This window comes from Peromyscus eremicus, chromosome 2, assembly GCF_949786415.1.
Source record: "Peromyscus eremicus chromosome 2, PerEre_H2_v1, whole genome shotgun sequence".
Lineage (NCBI taxonomy): Eukaryota > Metazoa > Chordata > Mammalia > Rodentia > Cricetidae > Peromyscus > Peromyscus eremicus.
The window spans coordinates 105,883,559-105,909,193 of NC_081417.1; the positions used below are offsets into that span (position 1 = coordinate 105,883,559).

Sequence of the window (25,635 nt, forward strand, 5' to 3'; positions counted from 1 at the left end):
AGCAGATACTAGAAAATTGGCAGTCAAGGCTGCTACTCCCCAGGGACAAGGCACGCTGCTTTGGAACCAACAGTGTGATGAACGTTTCGGAGGGGCTCCAGTCGAACTAATTACCGCCCACATCCATCTGGGCCATGTGGCTCCCTGCCAGACTCTTAGATTATTGTGTGGTTATGGGCATATTCTTCCAGAGATTTGCTCCAAACTCATTATTCCCAGAGGCTCATCTGAAAAGCTGCTGAATCCGGATCTCCTGGGGACCTTTAGAATAATATAAACTCCTAGGTCTCTTCCCCAGTGAATATAGATTTGGGGTCTTTCAAGATTGCACAGAAGTACCGTTTGTGTGCTTACTACTCATTCTCGGATGCAAAAATATGCAGCCAAATTCCAAACCATTTCACTTTACATACTGAGGAATACCCAAAATGCATATTTGTTTTATTTAATTAGTTAAAAAAAAAAAGGTCCATGGCACTACCATGCCCAGGCCTGAAGAGGAGTGGGCATTTAGTGGGAGCTCCAAAGCCAGACTTAACTGAAGTCTGGCTCCTCCTGTAGTGACTGCTGGTTATTTGGCTGGTTATTTACCTTCCCTGGGCCCCCAGCTCCTCATACGTTACAGAATATATTCACTGTTTCTACCATGTTGGTTATTGAAAAAAAAATAAGCACATCAAGTATAAAATACTTAAAACACTATCTGGCACACACTATAGAAACCAATAAAATGCTAGTGACTGTTGTTAAAGTGTGGCATTGTTAAGTCAATATAAATCTACAACATGCAGGGCCTGTTTGAATGTAAGGGTATTCTCTATTCTGCTGACATGCTGGAAGATGCATCAAATTCAAAGCTTTCCCTCTGTAGTTGTCTTTGGAAGAAAGCTTTTATAAAGGGCTAACAAGGAAAATAACACTTTTTGTTCCCCAGGAATAGAGCTCTCCACAGATATGAATATTTTTATGTATATTTCAAAAAGTTCAAGGGGAAAAACAGGAAATGTTCTCTACAGAGGTGAAGGCAGAAGCAAAAACTGGAGGAAATGGAGAAATTAATGAATAACTTACCCTTCAGAGTGAATTTCATTTTCTCCATGTCTACTTGTGCTGAGAACAAGAAATAGCTAGGGAATAAATGTATGCTTCTTTAGTGAATGGCTAGTGAATAAATGTGTGCTTGCATGTTGAAAATGTAACAAGGTTCTTTCCCCACCTAACAAATCCCACCAATACCCTGGTACCCTTAGAAATGCAACAGAGTCCTGAGTTCTCTTCTACCTAACTCAGCTGGAGTGATTGGGAAACTTGAAGAGGTTTCTGTGTGGTTAGGCTCTGTGTAAAATGTATTTTCTCATGCACACTCTATACTTCAAGCCCATAAATTATTAATGTGTGTTATTACTCTTAGAGCAATGTATAGAAATTCACCCAGAATCCAAAATACCAAATAAAAGTAAATGGTTAAAAGTGAAAGAGACAAAGGAGACAATTCTATTGGTTTGGTTCGAGTTGAAACAGTTCTACTACTCCCTTAGCATTGATTTTAAAGATCTGAATGACACAGAATGATGAATAATTCAGATTTCATTTATTAGTCCACTGACCCTATGCATGGCTTCATAAAAATGAAAATAATGTCATTCTCCTACTTCATTCTCCACAGAATGGAAAATGTCTATGTGGCTGAGCAGAGCTGTGTGATGCACTTTGCTCTAGTGTAGGGTATACACATATATTTGCATGTCATACATTTAGAAGAAATGTTCAGATAAAAATGTCAATAATGCATAAAGAAGACCATTTTGCCCCCTACTGGCTACTGACTTGGTCTGAGAAAAAAAAATGCTGATTATTCTGTAACAACTGGTTTCTTGGCAACTGGAACTCCACAATATAAGACGCTGTTCTGTGATCTCAGCCTGAGACTGACAGTGCATCACAAGATTCTGTCCTAGAAGACAGCTTTCTCCTGTGGCTTTCCCTCTCTGTTCTAAGGATATAAATCTGTCACATGAAATTGCCCAGCTTAGGAACTGGAAAAGTGGCAGTGCTTTATATAAAACAAAGATTTCAGAGAAAGAAATGTGTTCCTTGAGGGAAGACATTGAATTGCATCACTCATTGAACAGGCTTGAGGCATGTTGGGGTTACCAGAGGGTAGATTAGTCTATTAGAAACTGGAAATCTTTGCTGTGGTAGAGTATTAAGAATTATCAGTGTTGCTCATTTGAAAGTCATCCATCTCCAATAACAACAAATGATCTGCTATTTCTTTTATTTATAGTTATTTCCTCGACCCAATACACTGTGAGTGCATGGGGGTGGGTGGAGGATTAGCTCAGTTAAGCAATGTTAAATTAATGTTTCCAGTCAATTATAGAACATTATAATCTTGGCTATTTCAATCAATACTACATTATTGAAAATATTTGTTGTACAGTCTTGCTCTGTAGAACTTTCAGAATAAGTGTGTTATGAATAAGTGTGTTATGGGTTAGGCATGAAAATTGCGTGAGGCCACAATGAGACTCTGTCTCCCACCAAAGGAATCTATGAGGAGCTGCTGGCAGTTGATAGCTGTTGGGGGATGGGAAATCATTCTTTGGGGATGTGGCCAATCTCCAGTGGATGTCCCTAAACAGCCTTAGTATGTTAATAAACTGATAACAGTTCATGAAGCTGGGAAGGAGACACGTTGGGGAAATCTGGGAAAGCAGATTGAGATCGAGGATGGATATGATCACACTTCATTTTATGTAAGAATGAAATTCTCACAGAATATGTAAAAGGGAATATGTGAAATTTTTATGTGAGACTATTGATATGAGAGATCTCTTATTACACTATTGGTATAAAATAGAATTTCAATACACTAACGCATGATGCTTCTGTTAGAAGTGATAGAATTATGGTTATTCCCAACTCAGAGTGGGTCGGGGGTATTGTGTACAATTTGAGTATAAATCTTCTGACATTTTGGTATTCCTCTGTGCTATTCAGTGAGGTCTGAACTAGTGAACCTGTGCTAGCAAAGTAAAGTGTTATGGTGTAAGTAGCTGTACCTTCAGAAGCTACTAAAACTCAGAACCCATGAATAATTTCCGCAGGTAAGGTTCGCCTGTACACCCAGCAGGTAGAGTGATAGTAATAAGTCTATCATCGACTACTCACTGGGCACTAAAAGTCAAAAGCATGATACCATTCCTAGGGGACACAATCTCACTGTCTCTTACAATATTTCCGAGAGAGAGAGAGAGAGAGAGAGAGAGAGAGAGAGAGAGAGAGAGAGAGAACAAAAACTAAAAAAAGGATGAATTTGAAAAAGAGCAAACAGAAGTATATGGAGAGTGTTTTGATGGGGAGAAAAAGGAATGGGTAAATGCTGTATTTATACAATAATCTCAAAAAAATATGTTTTAAAAAAGCAGTATGTCAAGGTCTACTTCGAACTCCCAGGGGCTGGGGAAGATATAACCAAGAGGTTGAACATGATTTTTTCATCGTTAAAAGAGTCCTGCAAATGAGAATTCACACAAGAGAAAGAATGCACCTGTGGCATCTGCCTAGTCGAGGGAAGGTGTTCGCTGCACTGCCAGGCTAATAGCATTGAACCTCTCATTAGATCATCAGCTTCTCAGCTTCATCCCAAAGAAGTCAGAAGGCTTGATGGATAAGATGAGGAAAGATCCAAAGTTCCCTGAAAGTAAACTTTTCCCCTGTACAAGTTTCCTATTTGAAAGAGATTCAAACTAGAAGGGAAAACAATCTAGTGTCTTGACTTTATGCCACATTTAGTTCACATCATAACAGGAAAGAAGAGATTGTGACTAGGGCTCTCTGTCCATGTTTTCCTTCAGTTACACACACACACACACACACACACACACACACACACACACACACACACACCAAAGCAAAAAAATATTTCCAGTAAGTAGATATATGTAGACTACAGAAGACCAAATACATTACGTCATGGTGATACCCTTTGCTAATACCCATGTGTCTTAGTTTGTGTTTTATTGCTGTGAAGAAACACCATGACCACAGCACCTCATAAAAAAACAAAACAAAACAAAATATTTAATTGAAGTGACTTGCTTACAGTTTCAGAAGTTCAGTCCATTATCATTGTGGTAAGAAGCATTGTGGCATGAAGGCAGATGTGGTGCTGGAGCTGAGCATGCTACATCTTGCAGGCAATAAGAAGTCAACTGATAGTCACACTGAGGGAAGCTTGAGCAAAAGAGACCTCAAAGCTCACTCTCACAGTGACACACTTTCTCCAACAAGGCTACACCTCCTAATAGTGCCACTTCCTTTGGAGGCCATTTTCTTTCAAACCACCACAACAGGCAACATCGAGGCTACTCCAACTCTTTCCTGTCCTGGTCAGGTCTTAAGACTCTGGCATGATCTGGCTGGTGGCTTATTTCTCTCCATGTCTTCTTGACTAAGTCCACAGATTTCCTTAGCTTTTCCCCTGTGCATGAAATAGCTCAAGATAGAAATTTTATGAATGTACCTTCCCAATTTTTATCTAATTTTAAAAGCTAAAAATCTCTAGGCCAATTTTAATATGCCTCCATGAACTTTCAAACATTGCCTTAATTCTGGCTTTTCTGATTATATGGGACAAATTAAGGGCCTCTTTCATGATGTAACATGAGTCTTAAAAGTTCTTATTAATAAAATCAAACCTGAGCCAGGTATTGGGGTGAATGCTGGAAGATCAGAGAGACAGAACAACTACCTCACCTAGCCAGTTCCTCAGCTGATCCTGTTTCCTCAGACTGGAAGCCTCTCAGTCCTCATCCAGAATGGGTCTCAGCTGAACTATTGCTCAGAGCCTAAAAGCTTAACCAGGCCAAAAGCTGCTAGTTTCTGGTCTTCATGCCTTATATATCTTTCTACCTTCTGCCATCACTCCCTGGGATTAAAGGCTCACTTCTTGGGATTAAAGGTGTGTGTCACCATGCCTGGCTGTTTCCAATGTGGCCTTGAACTCACAGAGATCCAGAAGGGATTTCTGCCTCTGGAATGCTAGGATTAAAGGCGTGTGCTACCACTGCCTAACCTCTGTTTAATATTGTGGCTGTTCTGTCTCTGAGCCCAGATAAGTTTATTAGAGTGCACAATATTTTGGGGAACATAATACTATCACAGATAGCTCCCAAGGCTCTCAAGGAAAAACTCTTTATTTATTGCATCTATGTCTTCTCAGCTTCTCTTCTCCTTTCCAAACACCTCAGGTTTCTTTTGCTTCTGATTGCTTCTTCTCTCCACCTAGACTAATCGTCCACATGTTTAGGAACGTTCTGAATCCTCCCAATAAGTGGAGACAACACTTTTTCTGCAACTATGAATTGCAGTGAACATTTAATAAGATATTGATATGCCTACCAAATACAAACATTTTGTAAAGTGGTTAATTTTTGTATTTAAAAGACAGCTATTTAATTCAGTCCGAGAGCTGTAATTGTGATTGTTCTTGCGTTTCTATATGGAGGTACTTCCTATAACAATGCTCTGGACTCTTGCCCATCTCTCAATTAGGCATCCTCAGAGGATGTCAGTTGCCAAGCTCATGAGTTACAGCTACTGCTTCAGCTTTTGTAATGATCATCTATTAGCAGATCATAATGACTGGGATTAAATCACTCTGCCCAATAACAAGAAATGACAATGATTGGACAGATCCAGGGTCTGTCTGTGTAACTTGTCCTAAGAATAAACCAGCAATGGAACAAACGCTGGGGAAAGAGTGGATGGAGAAGAGGGATGTGAAACAATATTTTCAGGTTCTGCAAAGGTTTAGCTGAATTAACTGACACTTTCAACACTTTCTTAGTTGGTGGGAAGGAAGAATGAGTGTAACGTATGTTCCCTAAAGTCCAATATCTGAAACCTGAGTTTGATACTGAAGGATGAAAGAAAAAAAAAAAAAAGATGGTGTGCTGTACGTACAAAACACATAAAACCTTATACTTTAGATTCCATAGAACATTATCGTTAAACAATCAGCAACTAATTCTCTCCAGCACTAGCAAACTGAAGTTCTGAGTTGGTTGGAAGACTCAAGTTGCTGAGGTTTAGTATGTGGTCTGAAGCAAACGACCTTGAAATATCTAGGTACAAGTTTTACATAAGCACACACAGCTAAGGCAATGGTATGATTACCAAGAAAGGGAATATCTCAATGTTTTGTTTTGTCTGTCTAGAAAGGCTTTGTAAGCATTAGAGAACATATGTTATGGCATTATTTGTTCTGAATGTGATTTACAAAGAAGAAGGCATAAACTGCAAGGTCAGTGGAGTTCTCCATGTATCACAGGCTCTGGCTTCAAACTCCAGGCCTGATATGAACAGCAAGTATATATCCCCAAAGGCCTCCTGTCGAGAGAAAACAGAATAAGAAGCTGCCAAGAGTAAAATGTAGAGTTCAATTTCTTTTGGTCTTTAAGTGCATAATTTCAAGAAAAACTGAATTTTCTGAGAAGTTAAACATGCAACTTTCTATCTATGGCCCAATTTCTCTATTCATGCTAAGAATGAGTTTATATTAAGATTTGGAACACCTCAGAGTCATTTGTCTTAAATCATTGGTAAAATTTTTATCCCCTTACCCTTATTACAAAACTTGTTGATTCAGGCTATGGACACATGCTTGGGATTTTTACAATGACAATTTAAGAGGGAATGAGTTTTCATCTCCAAGTGTAATGACATTGTGATACTTAATCATAACTCTAAGCTTGATTTCATCAAGTGCTCAGGAGATCACAGGGTGTACCTGTGGAGGTGTTTCTAGGAAGGATTAACTGAATGCGGGGAGGGGGAACATTGAATTGTAGTGGGACCATCCTGAAGGTTGGGGCCTGTAACCTCCCCTTTTTTGGTTAGGTATGCCCTGACCAGGGAGACAAGGAGATGGATGGGGATAACCAAGGAAACAGAAGCTATATCTTGGCATCTGTGCCCCCATAATGACACAGAGACAAGCTTCTCTGTGGCTTGACATTCTTGCAGCCATAGGTGGGTCCTTCCTGCCATATCAGAAACTGAGGCACCAGAGCACTTTCCCAATGACCACACGTGATCACTGGTGAACATTCTAGTAAGCAGGAAAAGAAACCTGCAGGGACATCTTGACCCTAGAATCTGCACAGAGAGTGGGACAAAGTGGAAGTCACACTCTAAGTGAGGAACTCAACAATAGCATCACAACGGGGCAGGGCATCAAAAATGTTTAAAAAAAAAAATCCACATGCACAACCCAGAGCACTCCCACTTTGGGAATAATTTACTCTGATCTTTCTATGGATTGTTTTGTTTTGCTAACAAGATTTCTGCTTAAATCATCTATGTGTCTCAGTTGAGATGTCTAGAAGCAATAGTATATCAATAACTACAAATATGAGGAGGATCCACAAAGAAGAATTGTCAGTATTAAGGGAGATACCCTACACATAGAAACAGGACTTAAACTGGTTTACTTTTGGTGCCTTCATCAGTTGTAGACCACACCAGTTGACTATTGCATTAATGTTCCCAGAATGGGGATTGATGTAGAGCTATCATATTTCCAAAGAGACAGTAATGACAACACTGAAGATGTTTCACTGGTGCTATGACTAGACTAACAAAATCTAAATCAGACACTGGTGCCATCAGTTAGCATTTGTTATTTCCACTCTCTACAGGTGTAGCCTATCTTCTTTGAGTTTCTCAGCACCAGCTTCATCGCCTCTATAGTGACAATTAGCTTATTGTTATCATGTGACTTTTGGGCAGGAAAGAATGTCACAGATAGACACATGGATTACTTGCAAAGGTACAATCATATTCTTGAGGATGAAGAGTCACTGGGCAGGGCGTTGGGGGAGTGAGTCCATAAAGTCAACTCCTCAATACAATAAAATTATTTCAGGGACCAATTCAAGAATCTGTCAGGACTTACAGCTTACCCAGCTCAAGGGGTAATATTGGCTTTCTGTGCACTCTTCTTCAGAGTCATGTGGTCAATTGTGGTGATCATTAGTCTGGTCACTTAAGGTGCCAACGTATATGGGCAGCAGGATGGATTTGACCAGCATGACTACAGCGTATCTCGGAAAACAGCTTTTAAGACACAGCACTGGAGATGACCAGGTTTCCTCAATAAAGGCAAAGCCTATGTGCTCAGGACTCTAAGGATCAACAGAAGCAATTCTTAACTATTTAGAACTCAGTCCTGTTGCAAAGTGGAGTGCTGAATTGTTTTTCCTCCTAGAAGATTAATTTAATTTAGCACAAAGAAAGAGTTTTGATTTTAACTTTTCTTTCTTCCACCCTGAGGGTTAGGAAATATGATATTACTGAATACACCATCAGAATTTGTTTTATAGTTTGTGTATGTAGGTATGCACAGTTATGTAACATGAGCATAGCCCAAATTAGTGTGTTCATCATTTACATATATAATCTTTGCATTTCATTCCTTGGAACTTAAGAGGAATTCTTAGTCTTTCTCAAAGCTCTATGTTTTTAACATGGCATTTCAGTACATTATTTGCAGAAGTAAGTCTTGATTCAGTGTAGGATGAGCACTTTGGTTTATGTGTGAGTTCAAAATAGTTCTGAAATTTAATGTGTACTTTATGCTAAAACACTATAACAGAAGCATACAAGCAAGTAAAAGACAAATTTGTGTCAATCCTGTCAATTGGTTTCTAGAAATTTGTTTTTACTTTGTAACAAGCCCTTAAGTTTCAACTAATTTAAATGGAATCTTCGTACTCATATTTAATGGATACCCATGGCTCTGCTGCTGTTATTTCTTTTGTAGAAATGATAGCCAAAGTTTACTTTGGAATGGTCTGAAAGTTTTTCAGTGGTCTGTGGGCTAACAAGATGTTACTTTTATCATTAAAAGGATATTATTCTTAAATAATAATGAAGACAATAATTTAAAATTTTGGTTTAATAAATGCCTATAAAGCATTTTATAAATATATTTTTGAGTAATTGGGATATTGTAAATAATGCATTTACAGTAATGATACTTCTTAAGATAAAGCAATATATATATATATATATATATATATACTTGTATACATATGAACACACACACTAACAAACAGAAAATTGTACAAAGTGCTTTAAAGAAATTTAAGAAGTTCACAGAAATTCAGGAAGACATAAGCAATGAACAATGATGAACAATGTTAAACATGAGATAAATCAAAATAAATTATATCTAAAAATATTACAGCATCTTTAATATGTGTAATTAAAATACATGACAATACAGGTGTTGAGCACAAGGTGATGAATGGAGTTGACAGTGTGTCAAAGACCTGCTTTATCATAAATTGGTCAGAGTAATCATGTTCATTAGCGTCAATCAACCAAGATACAGTTTGTACTTGACAGATTAACTAATAAAGTATTTGGGGAAGAAGCAAAAAATATTCTAGCATATTACAGAGGCAAATTAACTGATTTTTTAATAGTTAAATAAAATATTAAAGGTAAAGAGGGGGGAAAGGGGAACATTTTAACAGAGGCCAAGTATACACAAGATAGAAACAATAACCATATCATAAAGGACATTACTCCTTCAAAAACTAAAAATTTATTAGTAAACTGGCTGGAAGAGCAGACTTTGCTCTGTGTCACTTATCAGAAAGTTTCCTTAAATGTTCAGTTGTCAAAAATTTGGAAGTAAAAGGATGGGAGAGTATATGTGATATTAGACCCCAAATAGTTTCTGTACTAGTAGAAGTATCAAATAAAATACATTTGTGACAATAAATGAGATACAGGAAGTGTTTTGTCTTTGATTTTTAAGGTTAACAAGGCATTATAGACCAGTATTGTGGTTCAAATGAGAAATATTTCCTGTGGTCTTATGCATTTGAACACTTGGCTTCCAGCTGGTGGGGCTGTTTGGGAAGAATTAAGAGGAGCTGCCCTGCTGAAGGAAGTACCTTTGGGGATGGGCTTTGGGAGTATATAGCCTTACCTACTGTTAGTTCACCCCCTCTCTTCTTTGTGCTTGCTGTAAGGATGTGAACGTCCAGCTTCCTGCTCCTGTTTCTAAGACTGCCATTTGCTGCCATGACTGTCATGATGGACTCTTTCTCTCTCTGTAACTGCAACACAAAATAAATGTTTTCTTCCACAAGTTGCCTTTGTTGTGGTATTTTATCACAGCAACAGAAAAGAAACCCATACAACCAGGGATATGAAATAATTTCAAGTCTGTATGCATCAAACAATTGAGCTGTGGGTTGGAACAAGCATGCCTCCATGGTTAAAAGAGCCTACTGCTTCTACAGAGAACCCATGCTTGTTTCTCTGCAACCATATAAAGACTCACAATTATCTATAGATAGTTCCAGTACCTAAGGATTTGATGCCTTTTTTTTCTGGTTTCCGCAGGGATCAGGCACACAAATGATACACAAACACATGAATACAAAACACTTATAAAAGAAAAATAAAGTAACCCTCCTTTTAAAACATAGAGCTGGAGAGATAACTTTGTAAGTAAAGATGTTGCCCTGCAAGCATGCTGACCTAGCTCAAATCCTTAGAATCCATGTAAATCCAGATGTAGTAGAACATCTGCAATTCCAGCAGTTCTACAGGGAGATAAGTGATGGATAAAGGGAAATCCTCAGCAGCTTGTAGGCCAGCTTGTCTGGCATAAACCATAAAGAAGAAAAAGAGATCTTATCTCAAACAAGGTGTTAAGTGAGGACCAACAAAAATGAATTTGATACAGAGAGAAAATAAAACCACTAATGAACGGGTTAAAAAAAGAGAAAATTCTGTAATTAATACGATGGATGTGTTATTAAAAACATTATCTCCATAAGATAATTCCAGTCCATATATACATTAAATATGTATACATAGATGCATATATTAACCTTCATAATTATTGATGAAAAACTAAAATATTAATATTAGCATATAATAACACTGAGGACAGACAATACTTTACGAATAGTACTATTATTTATCTCAATATATAAAAGTGTTAATACTTCAAAAATCAGTATACTTAAGTACATGACAGAAAATAAAGAGGAAACAATGTCAACAGGTGTAGCTAAAGCTTCATACATATTTGTGACTAAAACCTGCTACCAGATGAAAATCAGGAACTTCTTAAATCTGACAAAAGCAAACTAGCAATATAAATGTAATGATAAGTTATTAAATATTCTCCACAATGAAAAAAAAGCATGTCTACTAATTTGTAGTCATCATTCATCTTGAATTCTTACCAGTACAAAGGGATGATGAATGAATATGATGACCAGGAAGAAAGAAGTAAAACTGCCATTCTTCACATATCATAAATTCTCAGAAAAATACAAAAAGAATTCCAAATGACTAGAATTTATTACTGAGTTTTAGCAAGGCTGATGGACCTATAACTTCTACATAATAGCAGCAGTAAAAATTGAAAACTTAAAAGCATAGATATGAATGGTAGCAAATGAATCAAATACATAGAATAGATCCAACATAAAATCCAGTTAAAATATCTCTTATTATTAATAAAAGTCATGAATACATAAATAGAGAATATATGCTGCCTATACATTAGAAAGTTCAATATTATCAATTATTTCCAGATTTACTTATGGGTTCAGTGCCTCTCTATTAGAAATCCTGAAAGGTTCTCTTTTGTTTGGACAAACTTGTCAACACAATATAACTACACTAATGAATCTAATACAATTGTACTACAAGTGTTGAAAATGACGACAAAAAAATGGGTATTATACAAATAACAAGACTCAAAGTAGTAACAATTTAGACAATGTGTTTTTTCTAAGACAAAATACAATGAGATAAAACAAAGTAATGAGTATCAAACTGAGATACAAGATATGGGCATTGAAGGAACAGATCCGTGCACACACAATACACTTACAGCTAAGGTAATATGAAAAAACATGGTATTTCAAATAAATGGTTCTATAATTTTGTGCCTTATCCCTCAAATTCATCTGAGGAAACCAGCTGTGATCCTGGTTCCAAGCCCATAAGGTAGGGACCCTCTAATGAAAATGGATCGCAGACCAATTAACAGTTGTACCTTAGCTGTATCTTGCCCTCCAAAGGAAAGAGAACCACTACTAAATTATGATACTTTGTCTTCAGAGAAGAATTAAAATGACCTATTTCCTTGGATCTATCCTAGTCCTCTAGACTGAGTTTCTATGGCATATCATCTCTTGAGGAGGTGAACTAGTTTTTGCACTAACATTCTCTGGATCTCAAGTTACAGCTGAAACCTGCTACCTCTGGGTCTTTGATACTACCTCACTCAGCCTCACAGTAAACTGGTCACTGTTGTGATCCATTGTTCCAAGATCCAGATTCATCACTGTGTAGCAGCCCCTCCACAAATACCTGTTTCCATTGTTCCATTGATCCAGGATCTGAGTTGTAGCATTCTATGATTCATAAGGTCTGAGCCTCTGGTGTGGTGATATTGTGTTCCCCAAAATATTGTGCACCCTAATAAACTTATCTGGGGTCAGAGAACAGAACAGCTACTAGATACAGAAGCCAGAAAATGGTGGCACATACACCTTTAATCCTAGCATTCCTAAGGCAGAGATCCATCCAGATCTCTGTGAATTTAAAGCCACACTGAAAACAACCATGCATGGTGACTCACACATTTAATCCCAGGTGATGACAGAAAGCAGAAAGGTATATAAGGCATGAGGATCAGAAACTAGAAGCTTTTGGCTGGTTAAGCTTTTAGGCTTTTGAGCAGCAGTTCAGCTGAGATCCATTCTGAATGAGGACTCAGAGGCTTCCAGTTCAAGGATATAGGATCAGCTGAGGATTGGCAAGGTGAGGTGGCTGTGATTTGTTCTGCTTGTCTGATCTTCCAGCATTCACCCCAATACTCAGCTCCAGGTTTGTTTTTATTAACAAGACCTTCTAACAATTCGTGCAACATCTGGTGCCCAATGTTCTTGGTACGAGTTTCGAGAAAAAGCTACTTGCCTGTGGCCTTGTGGGCCCCAGCTCAGACCCGAACTACACTCAGCCGGTTGTGCCCGTAGGATTTGCTGAAGGAGGCAGAGGCAGGAGGATCCAAGTTTGAGGCTGGCCTAGGAGGCTTGCTAAGGAAAAGCTTCGGCCGGGCTGAGCCATAAATGGTGGCGGTGGGACCATGGAGGCAGTGGCTGCTGCTCCAAGATGCTGGCTGCTTCTCTTCTTGTTGGTGATGCTGCTACCTGGGACAAAGGGTTTACTGCTACTTGTTCAGAGAAGAATTGCCAGGACCATCGTGTTACAAGAAAACATCAGCAAAGGACAGTTTGGAAAAGTTTGGCAAGACAAATGGTGGGGAGAAATTGCTGTGAAGATTTTCACTTCTAGGGAAGAACACTCATGGTTCCAAGAGACAGACATTTATCAGACTGTGATTGCTCCAAACCGCAGAGGAGACACACACACACACACACACACACACACACACACACACACACACACACACACAAATTCTGCAGGGAACCATGACCACACCTAATAGCAACTTTGAAATCTTCAAAAGGATGACAGGATTCCACAATGATGATTCCACATGGACTATGGTAAAACCATTAAGCCAATTAACACCACAGAAAGTTCAACTTTGGACTACAAACTGCTCAGGACAATTTCAAGATGGCTAGCTGAGATCCAGATTCACGACTACTCGAGCAAGGACTTGAGACAGCCCTGCACTTTCTCATTATGCAGAAACTGAACAAATGATACAATTAACTCTTGACAAATAATCCAAAAATTTTCTTTTCAGAATTCCCTAAAGATGTCTTTGCGCCCAGAAAGCAGGAAGTAATTTTAAGAAAATGATGCCCACATTCCCAAGATGTGGAATGGGAGGTTTGGGTTGTTTAATAAGTTATGGATATTGTCATTGTTTATGATGGTTGGTTACAAGTTGTTAATTGTTAATGGTCAGGAAAAAAGCTGAACAAGGAGATTAGATTCAGAGTTTTGTTTAAAAAAGAAAAAAGGAGAATATATATTTGAGGTAGATCATTGAGAAAAAAGATAAAGAAATAATAGGATAAATGGGTAGATCATTGAATCTACTCTAAAAAGAAAAAAGGGAAGGTATAAAATGACAAAAGGTAGATTATTGAATCTATTATGAAAAGAAAAAGAAGAATATAATATAAGAAGGTCAATTATTGCATCTACTTTTAAATAGGAACTACTTGTTTTACAAAGGATAAATAATGAAATTTTTTGTCAGAGTTTATCAAATGTTACTAGACTGAACATTGTTAATATACATAATGGAGTTTTTTTCTGAATCTGTCAAATGTTAATGGACTAGACATTGTTAATGTAATTCTTTTTAAAATTCTTTTTTTTTTTTTTTTTTGGTTTTTTGAGACAGGGTTTCTCTGTGTAGCTTTGTGCCTCTCCTGGAACTCAATTGGTAGCCCAGGCTGGCCTCGAACTCACAGAGATCCGCCTGGCTCTGCCTCCCGAGTGCTGGGATTAAAGGCGTGCGCCACCACCGCCCGGCTAATGTAATTCTTGACTGTATATATTGTATATACTTATTGGATATAGTTTTTCTTGTATTAGTTATAAGCTTTTTTAAATTTTAGACAAAAAAGGGGAAATGTGGTGATATTGTGTTCCCCAAAATATTGTGCACCCTAAAAAACTTATCTGGGGTCAGAGAACAGAACAGCTACTAGATACAGAGGCCGGAAAATGGTGGCACATACACCTTTAATCCTAGCATTCCTAAGGCAGAGATCCATCCAGATCTCTGTGAGTTTAAAGCCACACTGAAAACAACCAGGCATGGTGACTCACACATTTAATCCCAGGTGATGGCAGAAAGCAGAAAGGTATATAAGGCGTGAGGATCAGAAACTAGAAGCTTTTGGCTGGTTAAGCTTTTAGGCTTTTGAGCAGCAGTTCAGCTGAGATCCATTCTGAATGAGGAAACAGAGGCTTCCAGTTCGAGGAAACAGGATCAGCTGAGGAATTGGCAATCTGAGGTGGCTGTGGATTGTTCTGCTTCTCTGATCTTCCAGTATTCACCCCAATACCTGGCTTCAGGTTTGATTTTATTAACAAAACATATTAAGATTCGTGCCACACTTGGAGCCTTCTCTCTTCTTTGGAACCTTTTCAGAACTTGTCTGTTCTGTTTTCCAGGATCAGAGTCAAAACTAAATCACTGTCTCATGGACATAAACCCCAGGGAATTGCTGTACACATTCTCTAGCTTGGTGAAACAGCTATATATGCCATATATGCCTCAGGCAGTGAACCTGTGACCTTATCACAGATGCCATAATAGTTTAACAAAATAGTGAGACCAAAGCACTAATTCCACACACATTATAGAAACTTTTCTCCTAGGACATAGCACCACTATGACTGTCCAAAGGCCACATCAACCTAACACCATAAAGAACAATCCACTCAGCTAATCATCCTACAGTGAAGAAAAATGTAGAAATGGAGACCACTAAATCTTTCAACCACTGAGAATCCTAACACCCTTTACTCTCTGAGAGTTACCATCTCTCTCAGAAATTAGTGTATCACAGGCCATTGAGGCATGCTCAATTACCACTGATCCTAGCCACAGTTGAGGCAGCTACATAGAGACTATACTCAAGTACTCACCTAGAAACAGGCACAATGCTCTGCTCGAATGATGCTCTAGGACATCCACACAGGTCAAAATCCTTCCCCACAAGAGAAATTGTACAAAACTGGAACACAGAAATATAAAATAAATAGGAAAAAGCAAGAAAACTATACACTATGAGGAATATGCAATAATTCCCTAATGCAGAAATAAATAAATTTATAAACTGTGTGAAAGAGAATTCAAAATAGTGACTTTAAGTAAATACACAAAGGTAAAAAAATTAATAAATTGAGTGAAATTGGGAAAATTATGTATAATATAAATTAGGCCTCCCTCAAAACTAAGCTTAGCATCATGTTAATGTTAAATACTGAAAAGAAATCTTGGAGTTGAATAATCCAGTAAATAAAACAGAAAACACAGTTTATAGCTTCAACAGAAGACTACTGCAAGATAAAGAAAGAATTCCTAAACGTTAATAAAATATTTTATACTAACCTAGTCAAGCAGGAAAAAATAAAACATAATAAAATATTGGATAAGACCTTAGGACTTACAGCATGTGTTTAAGTGGCCATACTATGGAAGTTCAAAACATAGGAGGGTACTGAAAACTTATTTGATAAAATATCTGCTAAAAACATCATGTGTCCTAGAAGAGATACAAACATCCAGATCCAGGAATCTTGAAGATTCCCAAGCAAGTATAACTCCTATAAGAACAAAAGTCAAAACCAGAAGACTTCAAAAGCATCAATATCAACGCATTAAGTGTCATGAAAATGAATATCCATGAGATAATCTCTGAGTTTCTCACAGGTTGTCTGTAGGCCAGTAGTTAATGGAACAACATATCCAGAATGCTGGAAGACTAAACTTCTAGCCAAGAATACTCTATCCAGAAAAGTTGTCCCTTGGAAATAAAGGAGAAATGAGAAATAAAAGATATCAGAAAGGCCCAAGGGTTCTAGATCAAGAATAATGTGTCAGTTTCTCCTTGAATTCCTATTTTGCTTACCTGGCTTTCAGTGGAGGTAAACTTAACAAACATTCTTGAATACTTGGTTGGTCCTGGCTTTGTAAGCTATGGCTACTTTAAATGAAGCTTCTCTAGGTTGATGAATGGATGGTAGGTGTTACATCTCTAGGCAATAGGGTGTATATTACCATACTGTAGATATTCATAGTACAGTAATTTATGCTATTGATTTCATTTTGTAGAATTTCTACCTTTTATTAATATTTTCCTTCTACTTTATTGATTCTCTTCCTAAATTACTCCTCCTTTCCTTTCCCACATTGCTTCAATAAATTTAATTTAGCATCCCTAAATTACACAACCAACAGGGTTTGTGACTTGTGTTACTACTGGCATCTTGAAATAGTCCAAGTGTTTTAGTAAATTTTGTATTTATTTTTGCACCCAAAAAGAAAAGGAGATAGAAGAGACAAATAACACCAGTATTGTTTGATAAAGCTCAAGAGACCTTCCTATTTTATATTTACCTGAAATTATAAATATAATATATATAAAGTATGCATATCAATGTATATACATATATTACATATAGTTTATCACATATAAAGTATATGTATATTATATATATATGTTTATAGTTATATATAATATATATATGGAAGTTATACTATTTGGACTGACAATGCATCCCACAAGAACCATAGATTAACAGAATGTATCCAATACCTGGAACAAGAAATAATCTCTCAAATGGTTGGTCAGAATAGTCCAAGTGACTCATCAAAAATATTCTTGAATAGTTATAAGATGTAAGTAAACATAATGATAGTTACAAAACAAAAATAGGAGTAGATAAATGATCAAGAAGCAAAATGAGTTCAAAGCATAGGATCACAGAATCACCAAAATGCAAATGAAGACAAGAATAGAATGCAAAAAGGATTTACAAAACAAGTCGAAGATAAGTAAAAAAACAATGGCACAAGCTGGTCTTCATCTGTGATGGACACCTTTCAACATAAATGGACCAAGTACTCCAAACAAAATCCTTACATTGGCTGGATGCATATAAACCAAGATCCAACTATATGCTATCTACAGAGATACAGCTACCTTTAAGATCATGCACAGACTGAAAATCATATAATTGAAGAAATATTTTACACTAATAGTAACCAAAATAGATCAGGGCATCTACATTTATATAAGCTAAAAAATGCTTCAAGTGAAAACTGTGTCATTGTCACTAAACAGAAGCTTAAATATTTCTATTTCTATCTATAGACAAATTCTCATCTCATCCTTAATCAAAGAAACCTCTTACGGCAGTGAATGGCAAGGAATGTAGACACCTGTATCTGTTCAAAGTGATTAGAACAAGTTACAGTTGAGTGCTCAGCCCTAAATCGGAAATTTAAACCATCCTCTATAGGTAGTAAATGAATAAATGTGTTGTTGTCATGTTGACATGTGACATGTCAAGGACTCCAATGCCTCAGCCCAGTGATAGTGGTAAAACCTTCCCCTGGTGATTCTCAGAGAAATGGCAAATCCTTCCTTGGGTCCAAATGGGAATGTTGACAGTATGTGAAGAAAATATCCACTCTAGCTTTCTCTCCCATAGAAATTTATGGCCTGAAGACTGCTCCCCTATAGAGACTGCTCCTATATAGACTGGCTAACCTTACTGCTTATTCACCTGTGTGCCACAATACTGTCTCCCTGTTCAACTGTATGTAATAAAGACAGTGAGCTTCTGAGGTACTGCAGCTGCTCCATCAGAGAGCCCAGCCCATCTGATCTGATCCTAGCCTATCTCTGCGTGTATGTATGTCTGTCATCTCTTCATTCACTTGCTACTCTTAAGTTGTGCACAGACGTGGGCAATCCTTTCTAAGGCTTGGCAAACACTGTGGAAGAGGCATCAGAAAGCACGTAACCACCAGAAGACAGACAGAAGCACCAAAAATGCATGGTTTAGTCATTACAAACATAGTTTCCAAATATCTATGATTACCTATACGGGGCATGCACAAGCCTGGACCTGTCAACAGCCAATAATGGTTCATGGAGGAGCTCCTGGGGTCCTATCCTCCATGCTGAATTATTGATAATTACTGGTTTGAAGGACAGTCATTGTCTTCGATATTCATCAAATTGTGATCTCATCAGACTCTAATGGGAAGTTCCAAGCCTGTGGCCTCACAAATTGTCCTGCTAATAATAACAAAACAAAAGAAAATGGCATGCATTAAAGAAAGGGGCCTGTTGGGAGGATGTATGGGTAATGGGGTCAGAAGGAGATAAGACAGGGTGGGGATGGTGTTAACAGAATGTACTATATACATGTATGTAATTGTCAAAGAAATTTGTTGTCTTTTTAAATTATGTTAAGAATAAGGTCCTTACTTAGTGATAAATCTGTCTTAATTCATAAGAAGTATCACAAAATAATGTAAGTATATGTGTATCCAACCAGAGAAAACATACAAAACAAATATTGAAGACCAGAAAGAAGAAACAGACTTTTCAATGACCTGTGCTAAAGCAACTATATATGCATATCAAAACAATAAAGTTATCACCTCCATACCTCACACTACATACAAAAACAATCACATCAAAATGGATCAAAGGCCTAAATTTACTGCAGATCCCTCAGATAAAAACATGGGTTTGATTCTTTGCAACCCTGAATTAGGCATGACACTAGCAGTTCAACCAACTAAACTAAAAAGTGGCAAAGTAGACCTCCTCAAATTTAAAAAAGAGTGTACAACAAAGAATACTATGAAAATATGGATCCACAATTAAATGAACTTGCTCTGCACTCACCTTGAACAGCTTATTACCGTCTGTCACTCCAGCTCCTGGGGGATCTGTAGCTATAGTTTTCCTGGCTGGCCCACAGTCAGGACAAATCTCTCTCACCTGCCAGTCCCACAGCCTCAGACCCAACCAAGTAAACACAGAGACTTATATTGGTTACAAACTGTATGGCCGTGGCAGGCTTCTTGCTAACTGTTCTTATAGCTTAAATTAATCCATTTCTACAAATCTGTACCCTGCCATGCGGCTCGTGGCTTACCGGCATCTTTACATGCTGCTTGTCCTCGTGGCGGCTGGCAGTGTCTCTGACTCAGCCTTCCACTTCCCAGCTTTATTCTCCTCTTTGTCCTGCCTATACTTCCTCCTGCCTGACTACTGGCCAATCAGTGTTTTATTTACTAACCAATCAGAGCAACACATTTGCCATACAGAACATCCCACAGCAGGGATGCCATGTTTCTGACCTCTTCTGGGTACCTGCACTTGTGTATACACACACACACACACACACACACACACACACACACACACACACACACTTAGATACACACACATACATACTCAATTCTTTTAAATAAAATAAAACTTCAAAATATAATTATGATTTACAAATGTAAAGAATACACATCAGATATCTGATAAAGGGTTAATATATAAAATATACAATCCAAAATATATGCAAAACAATTACAGCCCAACAACTATAATACAAGTAAACCAATTAAGAGATTGACAAAAGATTCTAGTGGACATTTTTTGAATAAGATTTGTAAGTGGAAAATAAGCACAAGATGTCCAACCTTCTCAGCCAGTAGAGTGATGCAAATCAACATTGCAATGAATACCAGCTCTCATTCATTAGAATGGCTACAATCAAATGAAAACTTAAAGCACTTTGGTGAAGAGTTGAGGATTTGTAATCCTGTGCATTGGAGAGAAAACAGGTTGGCAGTTCCTAGAAATGTTAAGGTCATTCTATGAAATTCTGCTAGCATTTTCCTAAGATAACTGAAAACATATGTTCACACAAACACTTTAGTTTAAAGCTTTATTAATTCAAAATAACCAACTTAACAGAGACATGATGTATATCCTTGGATGCATGGGTAATATAACATGTTGTAATCATTTGAAATATTAGGCATATTGGAAACATAATGAATTATTGATTTTTGATGCTACATGGATGAACTTGGAACACTTTACACTATATTAAAGAATCCAGACACTGCACTCGTGCCAGGGAAGCAGGTAGGCTAGCTGCAGATCTTCAGCTCTCCTTTTGCTCCCCAAATCCAATTCCTCAGTTTCATCTCCAGCCCAAGACCATGAATAAACCCCTTAGAGAAATCTAGAAAAACACACACAGTTGAAGGAAATGAAAGACAAAAAAGTTCAAGACCTGAAAGTAAAAATAGAATCAGTAAAGAAACTACAAACTGAAGGAAATGCGAAATGAAAGATTTAGGAACTCAAACAGGAACTTCAGGGGCAAGCCTCACCAACAGAATTTAAGAGATGCAAAAGAGAATCCCAGGGGTTGAAGACACAATAAAAGAAATGGATACAGAGAAAATGTTAAATCTAGTGTGTGTGTGTGTGTGTGTGTGTGTGTGTGTGTGTGTGTGTACAAAAAAACAAAACAAAAAAACAACAATAAAAAACCTTCCTGGAACAAAACATCAAGGAAATCTGGAACGTTATGAAAAGATGAAATCTAAGAATAATAGATGTAAAGGAATGATAAGAAACCCAAGTCAAAGGCACAGAGAATATTTAAAACAAAATAATAAAAGAAAATTCTCTAACCTAAAGAAGGAGATGCCGATCAAGATACAAGAAGCATATAGTACACTGAACAGATTAGACCATACAAGAAAATCCCCCCCAGCAAATAATAATCAAAATATTAAAAATACAGGAATATTAAAAGCTGCAAGGGGAAAAGACCAGGTAGCATAGAAAAGCAGACCTATTAGAACAATATCTAAGTTCTCAGTGGAGACTCTAAAAGCCAGAAGGGTCTAGACAGATGTTCTATGGACTCTAAGAGATTACAGATGTCCGACCAGACTACTACACCCAGCAAAAATTTCAACCATAATGGAAAAACAAAACATTCCATGATAAAACAAAAATTAAGCAATATTTATGCACAAATCCAGCCCCACAGAAGGTGCTAGAAGGAAAACATCAACCTAAGGAGGTTATCTACACACATGAAAACACAGGGAATAAATAATCACAGAATAGAAAATCCAAAGAAGGGAAACACATACATGCACACACCACCAGCGGTAGCAAAAACAACAAAATAAAACAAACATTTTTCTTTAATAGCTCTCAGTATCAGTGGTATCAATTCCCCAATGAAAAGATACAAACTAGGGGCTGGAGAGATGGCTCAGCGGTTAAGAGTACATGCTGTTGCTCCAGAAGACCCAGGTTCAGTTCCCAGCACCCACATGGCAGCTCACCACTGTCTGTAACTCCAAGATCTGACACCCTCACACAAACATACATGCAAGCAAAACACCAATTCATAAAATAAAAAATAAATAAAAATTTAAAAAATAGATACAAACTAACAGAATGGATGTGAAAACAGGTTCCATTCTTCTGCAGCATCCAAGAAATGTACCTTAATATCAAAGATAAATATCAATTCAGGGTAAAAATATAGAAAAAGATGTCCCAAGCAAATGGACCGAAGAAGCAAGCTGGTGTGGCACTTTTAATATCTGACAAAATAGACTTCAAATAAAAAATAAACAGAAGAGATAGGGAAGGACACTGCATATTCATCAAAGGAAAAATCTACCAAAAGGACATTGCAATTCTTAAGATCTGTGTATAAAACATCAGGAAGATGGGACTCCATCTACCTCAAGATCCAGCTATACCACTCTTCCACATATACCAAACGCATGCTTCACCTTACCACAAGGACACTTGCTCAGTTATACTAATTGCTGCTCTGTTCATGATATCCAGAATTTGTAAACAACCTAGATGTCCCTCAACAGAAAAATGGATAAAGAAAATGTGGTACATTTACCCAATGGAGTATTACTCAGCTCTTTAAAAAAATGACATCATGAAATTTGCAGGCAAATGAACGGAACTAGAAAAAAAATATCATCCGGAGCGACATAACACAGACCCAGATAGATAAATATGGTATGTATTTGTTTATATCTGGATATTAGACATTAAATAAATGATAATCAAGCTACAATCTATAGACCTAGAGAGGTTAGGCATAGAGGAAGGGACTGGGGATGGGGGAGACACAGGTATCTCCTTGGGAAAGGGAAATAGAACAGGTTTTATGAGTGGACTGGAGGCAGGGGGCAACTGGAACAAGAAAATTAGGTTGGGATGGGGAGGGAATGTGAGAAGGGGCACCTACAATTGAGGGGCATTTGAGGGCTCTTACTGAAGAGGAAACTTCCTAAAATACATGAAGGCAATTCTAATGAAGTCTCAAAATAATGGGGGAGATAGAATCCCAAATGGCCATCGCCAAATGAAGCATCCATAATGGGACTTAAAACTAACTGAGTTGTTGACCAAAGGGGTCCAATAGAAATCCCTGAACAATCCAGGCTATTGCCAATAGGTTGCTCTCCACAAACTGACAGCAAGGCCCCATTGCTAAAGACAACACCCATACAGCTTAATGAACATGGAGAGGTTGAGTTGGCAGCTATACAGACCTTCACCCCTATGTTCTAGTGACTTTGGTATGGGAAGATACTCAGCAGGCTACCAAAAGAGAGAAATACACTAATCAACCCACAAAACCTTTGATCTACAATACTGTGCTGCCTGCAAAATATGGTAGGGCGATGATGGCACTTTCTTCTTTGTATATAAACTACAAATACGTATATGTAAATTTTCATATTGTATAATGCAGGATGTTAATATCAGCATTACCCATAAAATCCTCAAATTAGAAATAGTGCTAATCAATAGCAGAATGGAATCAGACTATTGCAGCAATATTCACACGATGAAGTGGGATGATCAGACCATTGTACTTGCAGCAATGTAGATTAATCTCAGGAACACAATTCTAAGTAAAATAAGAAATGTAAAAATGAGAAAAACTGAAAATAAGAAAAGAGAAAAGAAAAACCCCAAGAAACATGCAAAATTTATATAAGAAATTAGATGTCAGAGGATGCTTTAGAAGCATGTGGTGATTAAAAAAGTGAAGCATGAGAAACTTTTAAGAGTCAAGCAAGGTTTCATTTTTTGTCTGGATACTGTTTACACAGAGGGTTCACTATAAAAGTTACTGAATTATATATTCATGCTTGGGCACTTGTCTGAATGTATATTCAACTTCATTTATAAAGTTTAGGTTAAAAAAATATGCAAAAGAAAATTATGCATGTATACATATTTAATGTTTGTTGAAACTGGCTTTGAAATCATCTGATAGTTATTAATAACATTCCTGGGGTAGATGTGAGCAACAATGCAACTCTCTGTGGAAATTCATTAATGGCTTACCTTGAAATTGAAGGACAATTTATAATTCAAGTATTCAATTTATTAGCTGCAGAGTTTCTGTGCCTTAGCATTAGTGGAACACAATCCCCATGCATGTTCATGTTCCCATTTCCATTTTAAATGCCTGAGACAGCACTGAATTCCCCATTTTATTTTTATTTACATTATCACTATCTCAATACTACTGGCCTTCTGCTACAAATTTAGCAAAGATTCAAACAGGAAATGAAAATAAGTTACTTAGTTTTCTTTGTTAATTTGGGCTGGTTCCTAGTTATTACCAGTCTTTCTTTACACATACATACACACACACACACACACACACATACATACATACATACATACATGCACACAACCACACACATGCATATAGATTACCTTTTGATATTATAATATAATTACATCATTTTCCCCCTTCCCTTTTCTCCTTCCAAACCCTCCCATATATCCTCCATTGTACTTTCTCAAATTCATGGCCTCTTTAATTGTTGATATGTGTGTGTGTGTGTGTGTGTGTGTGTGTGTGTGTGTGTGTATAGATAGATAGATAGATAGATAGATAGATAGATAGATAGATAGATACATACATACATACATACATACATACATACATACATACATAGGTATTCTTACTATATAAATACAACTTGCTCAGTCAATGTAATGTTACTTGTATGTATATGTCCTCAAGGCTGACTATTTGGTATTGGATAACCAATCTATGTGCTTTTCCTAGGGAAGACTAGTTCACACTCAGCATTCCTTAGTTGTTTGTAGTTCTTAGTCTGGGGTTGAGTAAAAGCCTCATGAGCTTTTGGCTTCCATGTTAGCATGTCTTATTGGTGTCATTCTTGGTCAGATTGTGTTTATGCAGCTGTGATGTAGAAACTTTATGAGTTTAACTTCTCTAAAATTTCTAGGGTACACAATCTCATAGCAAACTTCGTATTCCTCTGGCTCATAGAACCCTCCCCCCATTTCTCAATGATTCCCAAACTTGGGGTGTAGGGGTGGTTTTATACATCAATTAATTGGGATTGGGCTTTACAACTCTGAATTTTGACCAGTTGTGGTTTTCTGTAATGGTCTGCATCTGTTCCAAAGAAGTTTCCTTGATGAGGGATGAGGAGTATACTTATCTATGGGTATAAGAATAAATACTTAGAATGTAGTTAGGAATTGTGGTGGTTTAAGAAAGTAGCAGTTATAAATTCTGGTCCGAGATCCATGACTTCACTAGCTCTAGATACTTAGTTAAGTTTCCAGTATCAGGCATAGTTTCCCCTTGTTGAATGGGCATTAAGTTCAATTAGAGAGTTGTTGGCTGCTACCTAGGTATGCACACTATTATTGTACCCTTAAGGATATTGTGCCATGTTGTGCTTTGCTGTGATTCATAGGATTGTAGCCGAGTAGAACTACTGGCCAATAAAAATAAATCTACCATGGACCCAGCTATATCACCCCTCAACATATATTCAAAGACTCAATATCTTACTCCACAAATACTTGCTCAGCCATGTTCATTGTGGCACCATGTACAATTAAAAACTAGGAAATAAAACAACCTAAATGTCCTCCAACTTATGAATGGATAATGAAAATGTGGTGCATGATGAAATGCTATTCAGCTGTAAATAAA

At 37.3% G+C, this 25,635-nt stretch overlaps 1 pseudogene; it reads left to right on the plus strand.

Moving 5' to 3' along the window:
* Positions 1 to 6,256: 6,256 nt before the first annotated feature.
* Positions 6,257 to 8,196, plus strand: LOC131904820 (Golgi apparatus membrane protein TVP23 homolog B-like; annotated as a pseudogene).
* The last annotated feature ends 17,439 nt before the right edge of the window (positions 8,197 to 25,635 follow it).